Source organism: Kryptolebias marmoratus, linkage group LG6, assembly GCF_001649575.2.
Source record: "Kryptolebias marmoratus isolate JLee-2015 linkage group LG6, ASM164957v2, whole genome shotgun sequence".
NCBI lineage: Eukaryota > Metazoa > Chordata > Actinopteri > Cyprinodontiformes > Rivulidae > Kryptolebias > Kryptolebias marmoratus.
The window spans coordinates 11,218,522-11,231,499 of record NC_051435.1 but is presented as its reverse complement, the minus strand read 5'-3'; the positions used below and the strand labels follow the sequence as shown (position 1 = coordinate 11,231,499).

At 36.0% G+C, this 12,978-nt stretch overlaps 1 protein-coding gene across 1 annotated transcript in view; it reads right to left on the bottom strand.

Moving 5' to 3' along the window:
* Nucleotides 1-12,732, bottom strand: part of b3galt1b (UDP-Gal:betaGlcNAc beta 1,3-galactosyltransferase, polypeptide 1b) — a 41,766-nt gene extending 29,034 nt beyond the window's left edge. Inside the window, exon 1 of the mRNA XM_017424413.3 lies at nucleotides 12,501-12,732. The gene's annotated coding sequence lies outside the window, so the exon portion shown is untranslated. The remainder of the gene's footprint in view (nucleotides 1-12,500) is intronic.
* Nucleotides 12,733-12,978: the final 246 nt, after the last annotated feature.

Genomic DNA, 12,978 nt, shown 5'->3' with positions numbered 1-12,978 from the left:
AATATTATTTCTGTGAAAGTGCTTATTATATACAAGTTGGGCCAACATTTTCCCTAAGTGGCAGATTGAAAACACCCACTGCAGAATGTTTTATGCTGCTACTCTTTGAATTTTACTACTACATGTCTAAAAAATCATGTTAAAAGACTTCAAGTAATGTGCTTTCTGCTTATTGAGTTCCATAGATGTTTTAATGGGGAGGCCTGCAACTGAAGGCTTTTTATAGAGCAAATGTTTCCATTCAGAAAAACAGCTTGACCTCCATATAAAGATCCACTTGACATTTTCCAGTTAATTAAAATCAATTTTTAATTAAACTTTTCACCACTGTTTCTCCTTCTTTTCCAAAAGGCACAAGAACAAGAGATGGTCAAAGAGAAACATTACATAAACCTCTTATTGTTTATGGATTTTTCTATCATGCTCAGTGGATTGTTGTTGTGATATGAGATATCTTTTTGTTCTTTTTTATTTTACTATTTTGTGTTTTGTGCATGCTTTGTTAGAAACATCTAAGTTTTCTTGTTTTTCAACTTGGTCCTGGGGGCCATCTTGTAAAGCCCTGAGTTAAATGCCCAGGAAGTATCTTAGTTTCAACCATGACAAGAGCTGCTCAGATTCTCTAAATGTTTAGAGAAGAAGAATCAGTACCTCTTTTATTACTTTAGCTTGTAAAATACTGAACCAGTCTTTATAAAAAAATATTAATTCATCATCTAATTCCCTGAAGTCATTTCTTTCACAGGTGCTTAAAGTAAAAACGAGTTCAGGATTGAGAATATGAACCATCTTTGGAAACCTTTTAATGTTTCCTATTATATTTTTTTCAGCTAATATGACAATAATATATAATTAGGCCTGAAACAATGTGATAAGAACACATTAGTCTAAGCACTTTTATTTATTTTTTTTGTGAGTATGTTTTTGAACTCCTGCAGTGTCAGCGCTGCAGACTGTTTCAGCTCTGACCATAATTTCCAAGTATTTTAAGCTTTTATTAAAGCATCATCCGGTGCAGAATATTTTAACAAACAGTTCTTTGATCTATCACAGCTGCTTTTCTCCTGCCTACGGAAACTAACTTGGCTGCAGGTGTGGCTTTTTCTTTCTGCACCCCAGGCTGGTCAAACTGCAAAGTTATTTTCAGTTTTTTTTTTAAAAGATCCTATTTACAAAGAACTTCCTTGAGCACTGTTCTTTAGTGCTGGCTTGTACATTTTACTCTCAATATCCATTCTATATTACAAGGTGGTAATACATAAAGAAGACTCCAGTTATTATTCCAGTTAGCACATTGCATTTTTTTTTTTTTAAAGTGCTCACCCAGTGTCAGTTTCACAGTCTTTTCTCGCTCTGTACTCCTGATAGATAGAAATACCACTGATATAATCTTTTTCATAGTTTTTGGGATAAGTACCCTGGATCGACTGGAGGTAGAGACATTTTCTTTAGTAATGGCACACTTTATCTGGCTTATCGTTTTAGACAACGGTGTCGGAACGCTGACGGAAATGTGCAGCACAAGCATGAAAAATTAATCTCCTCTTTATTCCTAATGGAAACGTCATTCAGGTTCCGTTTCGTGTGCAGCTTTTTTTTTTTTTTGCCTGCATGTCATGTTGACACACTGGGCTCTTGTTCAGAAACAACAGTTTTTACTGGAGTTCTCAAGCTGGATTATTTTTCACTATCTAGTAACTTACATAAGAACTACTAGAACATATACTTGGTTGTAAAACAATTAATTACAGTCTTGTTTAGTTTGTGTGTTTGTTTGTTTTATGTACAGTTTGTCTTGTAATGTATTAGACCAGGACTGTGTAATATTCTTAGCTAAACCAACCCATTAATCAAGGTAAAATCCTTGTATAACCGTTTAATAGCCGGCGTATATTGCACAAACTCAAAGCACCGGCGAGTCTCACCAGTTTGGCAGTAAACGCTTTAATTAAAACAGGACTTGTGGGCAACCTTCGCAATACGAATCTCAAAAGGAACAAACTTTTAACCTAAACAAATAGCAGAAATTTAATTATGATATACATGCTGAAAATTGTTTTTACAGTCAAAGATGGGGTGTGAGGGTTGAGTTGGTAAAACATCCAGTCTGTGTGACTACGAACAATAAATCCTCAAAACAACACTTTCTATTGAATAGGCAGCACAGATTTGACTAATATTATAGTTGTGGGTTAAAGATATATCAAATAATTGTGTTCTGCATTACTGAGGGTTTTTAGGACACTTTGTAGGCCTATTTATTCTGCTTCAAACATTGCTACTGCTATTAATACTAAATAAAATCAGACCAAACAGAAAATACAGCAGAATTTAGTTGCAAAATGACTCTTTAGCTTTGATTTCTAAACATTTTTTTTAAACAAAAACAGAAAGAGATGTTTTTGCTTTTGGTAGATATGTTTTTCATAAACGCTATAATTTCAGTTTCTAAGAAAATGATTAACTTAGTAAGTCATAAACTTATTTATTGCTATTGACATGTGTTTGTTTAGTAATTTTTTTTGTTTTACTAAGGAAGATAATTAATTGTGTTTGTTTGATCAACAACAACAAAATAAAACAAAATATCTGGAATATCATCCATACCAAAATGAATAATTACAAATATTCAACTCTGAGAGGCTTTTTGTTGCGTTAGTGTTTATCACTAAAGAAAAAAAAAAACCTGTGGCCTTTCCTCTGTGATGAAATCTGTGTTGATAGTCAACCGTGCATTGTGATGTGGCCTAATCCAAGCTGAGTGAGGTCAGAATGAACTGAACAGAATATCTCGTTGAGATGTAGAACAGGACTGCATTGTGTTGCATTGCACCGGGCCTTTGTGAGCACTGAAGTCTCTTTCATAACGCGCCGCTCTCCATTACGCTGATTGCAACCGAAGACGATGCCACGATTTTCAAATGAGCACCTCTAAATTTTTCTGTAAACACTCAGGAAAAGAACTATTATTATTTCAAACCACTGTCAGCACCGTGCTGGTCTGAAAGACATGCAGGTGACAAGCGTAGCAAAGTGGTGGTGGTTCGTCATCTGACATACAGTGTTGTTTGATTTTTACACAAATGCGACACATTTCATTACAAGAATAATAAACAGAGCTGTCCAAAATTGATGTTTTCATTGATTTCCTTATACAGGTATTTGATTCAAGTGTTTTATCAGAGTTTGATTCAACAGGAAGCTGCTCATCATCATTTTGGTCGATGCTGCAGTTTTTCCTCTTACTCACAAAGAAAACAGCAGACTGATGATGGCAAAGACGTTAACCTCTTTTCCCAGCCCATGCTCGTTATTACACATCCATTTAAAAATCCAATCAGTCTTTTACACAAACATCTCTTCAAAATCTCAAACCAATCCTATCCACAATCATGTTTCAGAGAACCAAGGTACATGCATTCAAATTGTTACATCAATTAACCCTGTTGCTGTAAAAAAAAACAACCTTTGACTCACTTATAATAAAACTACCTCACGACTGCTTTCACCTTTCAGTCATTCATAGCAAGGCTCATTAAATCACTGTCATCGATGTGTCTGAATGCAGTGGTGAGGTGCTTTATTGCAAATGGGACCTATAACTGAATGGCTGCATGACATTTCTTTAACTGAGTGACGAATTTGTTCAAATGAAACATCCCATGTCTGAAAACGACGATTGTTTTCAGTGGGAGTTTAAATCAGGGGACGTAATTCCAGAGGGACCGGCTCCTGTCAGCAACAAAGAGCTAATTTATTCCACAACATAACAAACTGCATGCGGCAGCACATAATTTACCCTTACCGCTAACAGAGGCTAACAGAGGTAGAATATAATTATAAATGCAATATTTTCTCCTTTCCTATGACCATACAGAGGTAACGATTTACACACTGTTTCAACTGCGTGCGAGAGATAAAATACATTAGAGCTTCTGTTTGCATGCGCTACAAATAAAGCTCAGTCTTAATGATACTGAAACAAAATTAAAAAGCACAATACCGTCACAGCACATTACCATCAACTGCATTCAAGCTAGGAAAGAATCCAAGCAATACTTTTGACAAAAACTGTGGTTAAGAAAATGTGTAAAAAAAGGCTTTACACCACTATATATTTCAGATTACAGTGCATCATAATTCTAACAGAAAAGAATATGTAATTATGGCCTCATGTTGTGCAGGAAGTGCTACAGCTAGCTGCTTCTGCCACTATTTGTGCTTGCAAATAACAGTATTGTGTGTATTAACTGTTAATTATTTATTTTTTAAAAAAAGTTAAGTTGTTTTAAGAAAAGCAGCAATCTTTTTGGGTCTTGACCCTTCTTGATTTCACCGTTCACTCGCCAATACGGTAAGAGTTTGTTCAAAGAACTTTCCACAACAGGTCAGATAATAATTCTTCACAACCTTCCCACAGAACCCCACTTCGAAAGGTCTGAATTATCTCTTTAAGGATTTCAGATTGATCTGTTCAAGGGCATCTTCAGCTGGTTTGCAGGGGACAAAAAAGGCTGTTTCAGCTGCGATTTTGCCTTGACCCATTTCTCCTCTCAGAAATTAGGCTGTCACCTCAGAATATACGAGTCGGGTTTTGAGGCGCTGAAAGTTGCTAAAGCATGAGTGAAATAAATCAGCTTTGCCTGGAGTTCAGAAACTGTTTAAAACTATGAATTTGCTCATCTGACTGAGACGGTTTGTTTCAGTCAGATGGGCAAATACTGAATGCTGAGAGATTACAACCCAGCTTTGTTCTGGTAGACGTCACAGTGTGTCTGCATGCCTCTACTGAAGACATCAACCAGAAACCACAAACTGATTAACTGACAGCTACTATTGTAGTAGCTGTTTTAATCAAATTATTAATTGGATTTATAAAAGTTTATCGTTTTTCTTATTTAATTTTAGCTTTACCGATGAAAAAATGTGTTCATTATAGTGTTTGCAGAACAGGATAATTTCCTATTCAACAACAAAGTGAGCGTAAAAAGCTAAAAAAGCTGGTTTTGAAACGTTTTTCCTTAGTTATACAAAGTTCAGTGTCTAAAGAATTTCTACAAGGTCCTTTTTGTTACAGCAACAGGAAAAAAGCGAAAAGGTCTGTGGGTCACTGGGGAAATCAAGTCACACTACAATGGGCCTCACTTCAGACTCATTTCTCTAATAAGTTAGCTCTAAACCACTCACGGGCTGCACTTTTTATACTCCACATCACTGTTTGTAACCATAAAATACATCAAATGCACATATATTTAGGCTCAGGTATTGAAAAACTTCTCCAGTTATGATAGGGATGCTTCATGAAACAACAAGATTGTTCTTTTGTTCTATTGTTCTTTTTAAACATTTCTTTATTTAATGTTGTATTCAACTTTAATTTTATCAGTCTAATGTCCCTCATTTAAAAGCTGGGTACCACTTTACAATAATGGTACTTGTCTGAATAGGTAGTAAATAGTTAATAATGCAGCTATTAAACTGTAAACACTTAATAAATCATTAAACGCATCAATATATAAAACAAATAGATTGAGAAGAGAAGAGTGTAAGCTGAGCAACTAACAAAAAACTTCATGTACTTTCATGTAATGCTTGCTTTAATGTTTAAATACTTTCTTATAACCGATTAAAAATGCTAAATTACACTTTATAAGTCATTTACAAACTCATGAACAACCTGTTTGTAAAGCTTTAATAAATACAAAATAAATGCACATTTATAAATGTACCCTTAATGTAAAGTGGTAGTAAAAGCAGAACTTAAAACATAACTTTTGCAGTTTTTCAGCAAAAACAAAGGCTAAATCGGGCACTATTTAATCTATGTAAACACATTTTAATGTCACATCTTAATACACATTCTAGTGTGTTAAATCTCAATAAAAACTAATGGCTGTGCTAGAGTTTAACTTAAACAATGAAAACAAAAACTAATTGCAGTAGGTGTGTGGGAGGATCATAAAGTTACAAGCAGATACATTAACGAAGCCACTGAAAGCCGCTGAATGCTACTAAGAAATGGTCAGAAATATAATAAAAACAAAATAATTACAGTGCATTAGGTTACCCAGCCATGAAAACGATAAAGTTTTAAAAGGGCTAAAAAGGGCTGCTATTTTTACAAGGACAAATAAGAACATTTATGCCATATTTCACAATTTTACAATCAAAGCAAAAGATATTTAAACAATTTATTTTTCATTTTGTAGGATGTTAGAGGTTACCCCATTTATTTATTTTATTCATTCAAACGGTATATTTATCGTTTTCTGGAAATGTTTTTGTATTTTACAGTCATATAGTTTCTTTGTTTTTACTTTCCTTCTCTGCCACTTGTCTACAGACTCTTCTAGGCCATTTTCTTTCTGACAGCATGTTATTTGTTTTTTATTTTGTTTGAAATCCCAGAGTCACACATTGCTGCATAATGTATCCTTTTGTGTCATTTTTTTTAAAAACCTATTTTGGCATTATTGTTCATTAGCCATGCCCACAATCATTTTCTCACCCTAACCAAGTAGTTCTGGTTCCTAAACACAACCTGAACTGAAGTTGCCAAAATTTAACCAAGTCAAAGATTAATGAAACAAAATGTGAACCCCAAATCAAAAAGAAAATGATTTAAACAAGTGAAATCAGGGTTTCAAAAACAACCCAATTTACTTTTTTCTTGAAGTTGTACCTAAGTTGTGTTCAAGTCTATGTTCTTCTTTTACTTTTTCCTTACAATCTAAAAGCTTCTAATCAAAAAAAAAAAAAAAAACAATTTGTTGTTTTAGATGTTCCTGGCAAAAACAGAAGAAGTAAATAAATCTCTAAAAAGGAACAACGTATGCTGACTGTTCCCTCTGTGTGGCCTTGACTCGGCAGCAGCTCGCTATCTGATAATCAATAAAACAAGCACACAGCACGTCTGTGATCACTGATAATGTTGCTCTTACACGCCGTCAACTCCAAACATATTTCTACTCTATTGCTATTTTTTTCTATAATCTAGTAAACAAAAGAAATACATTCAGTTGTTACTGTAGACTATGTATGAAAGTCAAATAGAATTGAGTTTATTGATCTGTTTGTTGACACCATTAAACTACAGCTTAGACACTTAAACTATCAATTTGAAGTACGACATTTGGTTTTGACTTTTTTTGGGCTCACAGAGTCGTCATATATGAACATATGAAGGTGAAACTGTTGATAAATAAAATGTGACTGAACACATGTGAGACCTTACGTCATTTTTAATGTATTTGTTTTAAATAATGACTGGCAGCACATTGACCAAGAGGTACTAAAGATATAAACATCTCACAGCCAAAGCCCAGTGGGCATCAGTGGTATTTGAGGTTATACGAGCAGAGCATCACCAAATAAAATCAGAGGGCTACCACTGCTGCCAATAGAAGATATGCTCAATAAATACACCACGTGAATTAAAAATAAATATCAAGGGAAAAGCCTCTTTTAAGCCTCAAGTCACCTGCTGCGCTGCTCAGTGCACATTTGAGCAGGGAATTATAAGGTTCAATATTATTACAACGTGGCCCATGTTGTCATGTCAAATATGAATGAAAATACCAGGGTGACTGAAGAGAAAAATTCTCTTCAGCAACTTAATCACGCTCAGGTGCTTGTTAACGTTTCTCCAGTGGCAGCTTCTTGTTACTGGCTTTCTTTTAAAGCCAATAAAGAGAACTTATTATGCTATCATGGCAGAGCGCTTTGTTCTCAAACTTCAGGTTTATTTCTGGTTCCTTGTTCCGTGAATAGGAGGCAGAGATGCCAGTTATCCTCTCTTGTGGAACCAGCTTGCAGTTTCAGAGGACAAACACCCTCTCTACCTTTTAGACTAGAATTAAAACAAACAAACAAAAAAAAAACTGTTATAGTTGGGGCTAGCTAAAAGCCATAATAGCTGTAACATTTTTGGCTTGAATTTTTATTATGTTCCCTCTATGATAAAATAAATAAAAACACGTCATTCACTACCAAAGATCTACTGCGTAATTTGTAATAAATGAGTGAAATCAGCAGTTATGTTTTGTTGCTAATAATTACAAGTTGTTTGTTTACATTTGAACAATGACGAGTTCACTTCAGAGAGTCTTGTGCAACGGATGTTGAGTTGGTAAAATAATCCCGGGATGTAAACAGAGTCAGAGAAATAACGATGAGAATCAGAGATGCCAGGTCGAAAAAGAAAAGGTTAGGGTTAGGGTTAGTTAAGTTCTTCTTTCCTCTTTTGAAAAGAAACGCCAACTAAAAGCTGTGAGTCATTTTGGGGCAGGAAATTGAGCGGTGAAGAAAAAGTTGGAGCTAATATCATATACAAATGAGCCGAGGTATTCCAACTCTAACCAGAGAATTTCTGTAAGTGATCAATACATTTAGCTGTAAACAAAGGTGAGAAACATTTGCTGTTTTCTAAGACAGTTTTTACGAAAACCAATGACTCTGAATTACATTAATGATAAAGAAATTGTTCTAGAAATGTAAAAATTCAAATCAAAAACTTGTATTTTGACAGCTATTACCTCCACTCACTTTCCTGTCTACTCTTTTTCTCTATGTATGTATATTTTACTATTGTTAGTAATATTGTTCTCTTTCTTTTTTTCTTTCCATAGCAAATCTAGGTCTTTGGTCTTTTGTATTTGATTGTGTCTCTTTTTCTGTCTCCTCACTCTATAGAAGATGGCCACCCTTCCTGAGTCTTTGGAGGTCTTTCCTGTCTTTGAGGACAGTTCTCCTCAGCACAATGTTAAGAATATGCCAAGCAAATATTCAAAGCAATGTGTCAGTTTTATTTTTACTATTTTACAAATTAACCAGAAGGTTAGGTGGTTTAGTGTCACCTCACAGGAATGCGTTCTTCAGTTCGATTCTAGGTACCGGCCTTTCTGTCAGTTCTTCCAGTGAATGTGTGGGTTTTCTCCAGATACTTCAGCTTCTTCCCACAGAACAAAAACATGCACTTAAGGTTAGCTGGCAAAGGCAAATAGAAGGAGTTTAAGGGTTGATGTTTGTCTCACTGTTTGTCTCACGTGTTTCTGTAATAACCCCAAGCTTCTGTAGTAAACGATGCCCTGCTGATGCTAAAAGGGTTTCAGCTCGATATAATTTAAGCTACGAATAGTTTGGATTGTTCTTTAAGCAGTGAGGTGTCCAACAATAAATAAAGAAAACACAGTCCAGACAGTTTAGCAAGTCTTCTCTAAAACACACACTTGACACCATCTCATTACACCAGTCACAAACTAACGAAATTAAAAATGCAATAACACAGGTTTTAGCAGTGGAACTAACACCATCATAATGATGCCTGAAAAAGCATACTATTATTGCAAATGAAGAGAGTATAAACACACTTTGCACACACAAGCGATCACCCCTAATAAAACTAACACAATGTGGTTGTTGCATTCTTTTCATTAAAAACATCACTTTATTTCCAGTACTAAAGAAAATTAAGACACGTGTCGTTTTTAAACTACAATCTTTGTGTACCAGTCTCCAAGGAAACACAGGATTTTCTGTCTTTTGCACATTGTTAACAAATCTATGAGAAACACACACAGCTGCTGGGGAGGAGCTGAACCCAATAGTTTGGCTTGTCTTGACAGAGACAAAGGTATTAGATCAGTACTCTGCTGACAGATAAATTGCTATAACAAAAGGTATCCAAGACATGATGGATTTTAAGTAACCATTGTTTCTTCACAGCAAAGAAACAGTTTTTAAGCCATCTTGTACTAGCTTAATAAAAATAAGACATGCCAAACTTGTTCCAGGATTTTATATTGTGCTTTAAAGCTTTTGTTGATATATAATCAAGCAGGAATACAGTGAGACAATAAGCTGAGCATGTAAACCTTGGCCAAGATAAGCCTAAATATTGCACAAGATGAACAGAATTAACTTTGTAACAACAGGCCAAGAACAAAATGTCCCCTAAACTCCGAAAGAGACAATCTCTGACTGAAAAGGAGATATCTCACTGAGTTACAATTATTCTATAATGGCATAGTAATGTGAGAGGCCCAGGCTAATTTTTGAAAAGCCATTTTCCTATAATCATTAAAAGGTTATACATTTTTCAATTAGATTGTCTGAGTCAAATTATGCACTAATAGCAAAAATTGTAGATAAAAATAATGAAATGTACACACACTTAACTTTTCACATGCAGCATGTCTTCATTCGTTATTTTTGTTACTGTTCTTACCTTTTTTGTCAAATATAAACACAAGCAGACTAAAGTTTAAACAGTTACAATAAAATACTTTGTACTGATTGGGAGCGGCTTGGCCCAGTGGTATAGAGGTCATCTTCTAATCAGAGGGTTGAGGGTTCGATCCCCCAGTCCTGCAGCTAGCTGAAATGTTCTCAGGCAAGACACTGAACCCCTACTGTATGGGGCACCGTTTGTAAAGGAGCTTGTGCTAAAAATTCATGCCTAAATTTTGTCACATTTAGCTTCTGCTAAAAATTCATGCCTAAATTTTGTNTGATGTCACTTTTTACAACATTTAGATTTAACATTTAACATTTAGATTTAACATTTAGCATTTAGATTTATATTTAGTATGTAGCTGTAACAATTACATGTAACTAGCTAAATGTTGTAAAAAGTGACATCAGAAAATCAACACTACAATTTTAAACAGTGTTTGAAGCTAAATGTGACAAAATTTAGGCATGAATTTTTAGCAGAAGCTAAATGTGACAAAATTTAGGCATGAATTTTTAGCAGAAGCTAAATGTGACAAAATTTAGGCATGAATTTTTAGCACAAGCTCCTTTACAAACGGCGCCCCATACTACTGACCCTATTATGCTTATTGGTATATGAGAGAGAATTTTAAAAAGGTGTTGTTTATATAGTTTAAAATATACAGTATAGAAAGCACTGTGTGTGTGAGAGTGGAAGGAAGCATTACAAAGAGCTTTAAGAAACCTTGAGAGGCTTTATAGGTGTGAACCATTTACCATTCACAGATCTGCAGGGGGAAAGCACTGCTTTTAAATATAGATATGCCTAATTTTATTATTCTTTTAAATACAATTAAGTTAAAATTGCAATCTTTTTTCTTTTCCAGTTGTTTTTTTTTTTTATTGTTCTGACCACTATTTATTCTAAATTAATTTTAATGCAAAAATACCCTGAGTACCTATCATTAGATGGAAATTTGTAAGCTCCGTGCTACAAGAAAGGCAGCACTGACTAAGCAAAGATACAACACTTTAAACCGGGGATTAAGGCTTTGCACTCCTCAGACTTTACGTTGCAGAAAAGTGATTAGTGAGAGCAGTCACACCGAGCACAGATCCAGACGGGGAATCGCTGTACGAGCTGTGAAAAGGGTTCAGAGGCAAAAATAGTAGAAAGGAAAATCCATCTAGAGCAAAATCTGTTTCTAACACGATTAGCAGACGGATATGCAACAACAACATATCAAATGGCTTAATGAGAATCAGGATTAGTGCTAATGATCTAAACTGTACATGTTTAGACCAGGCAGCTCAGACCTTTTGGAGCCATTCTCATTATTTTCATCAACAAAATATATTCTAAATTAAACAAAACGGTGTAAAATAAAATAAAACACAAAATGCAAAATTAAAGTTTGTGCTCTACCTAGTCTTCTTAGAAAACGATCAAGGTTTTGAAGCGAATGGGTGTAATGCAATTTATTGCATCTGCAAGTCAGGTGCAAATCTGATTGCACAGATATTTTCATGAACACCACCTGCATGTTATAAAACATCCTCGCCTTTCATAAACTGGCACAACAGCAGAAGCTCTTTTCTTTCAAGGCTTTTTTTTTGTTGCTAACATACTGAAAACTGAACAAATATGTGTCTCTGTTTCTATAACAACTCAAAACTTTGCAAGAAATCAGATGAGACTCTGACCCTTACACCCCATTGGACCAATGTAAAACCAAACAAATATTATTATAAGGAGAAAAAGTTACAAGTTGACAGGTCTTCTAGGGACCCAAAGAAGCACAAGAAATTGATTTCAGTCCAAATGCAGCTGTTCAAAGTTTGACAGCTAAATCCACTGCAGCTCCCCAGCTTATTGCCCAGCTGGACAATTAGCGCATTTCGAACAAGGAGCGCAGAGGTGACAGCTTTGCCAAATAGGACAGAGATCAGTGTGTGCTCAAGGGGGATTGCGTCTAAGTAGCTGCATCAACTCCAAAAAAAAACAAAAAACCCCGATGGTCAGAACCCCGGACGCACTTCTCCGGTGATCAAAGCTCCACAATAGAGGAGACGCCCGAAAATCTTCGGATGAGCGCGCAGAAGCAAGGACGCGGACACATGATGATGATGATGATAAATAAATCATCATCAAAAATCCTCCACACTGACTGCAGAAATGTTCAAAAAGTAGAACCATCCCAAGACTCCGCGTTGCACAAGACTGAAATCAGACCATTGCGCTGCGCTCGCCATGTCGGATGGGGAATATAAATCCGCGTTTCTCCTACCTCACTCCGTCTGTGTCTCCATCCCACTCGCACGCGTGGTTCTGCTTCGCTTCAGCATCCCAAAGCACTGCTGCTCGACTGAAGGTGGGGGTGACTGGTGACTGGTGGACGGGAGAGGGTGAGGTGGGGAGGAGAGAAACACGACGGTGATGCAACGAGGCCGACGAGGAGGAGCCGACCAATCAGAGCGTAATCCGATAAATTCCTCACCAATCCGATGGGGGAGTGGGGAAAGTGAGCGGCTGCGCGCGGCAGCAAGGTAGATTGACGCTGTGGGAGAATTTATAGTCAACTCGTGCAAACTGTTTCCAGTCAACACGTTCATGCTGCAGACCTAACAGCTTCGGTAACCGAACCCCGTCGGTGTGCAGTGAGGGGATCTGTTTCATGCCTGAGTCCAAATAAGAAGGCCTTCTTCAGATTCAGTCACTATTAAAAGCTGTAATGTGTGCGTTTTTGTTGAAGGGTTTATGATGGT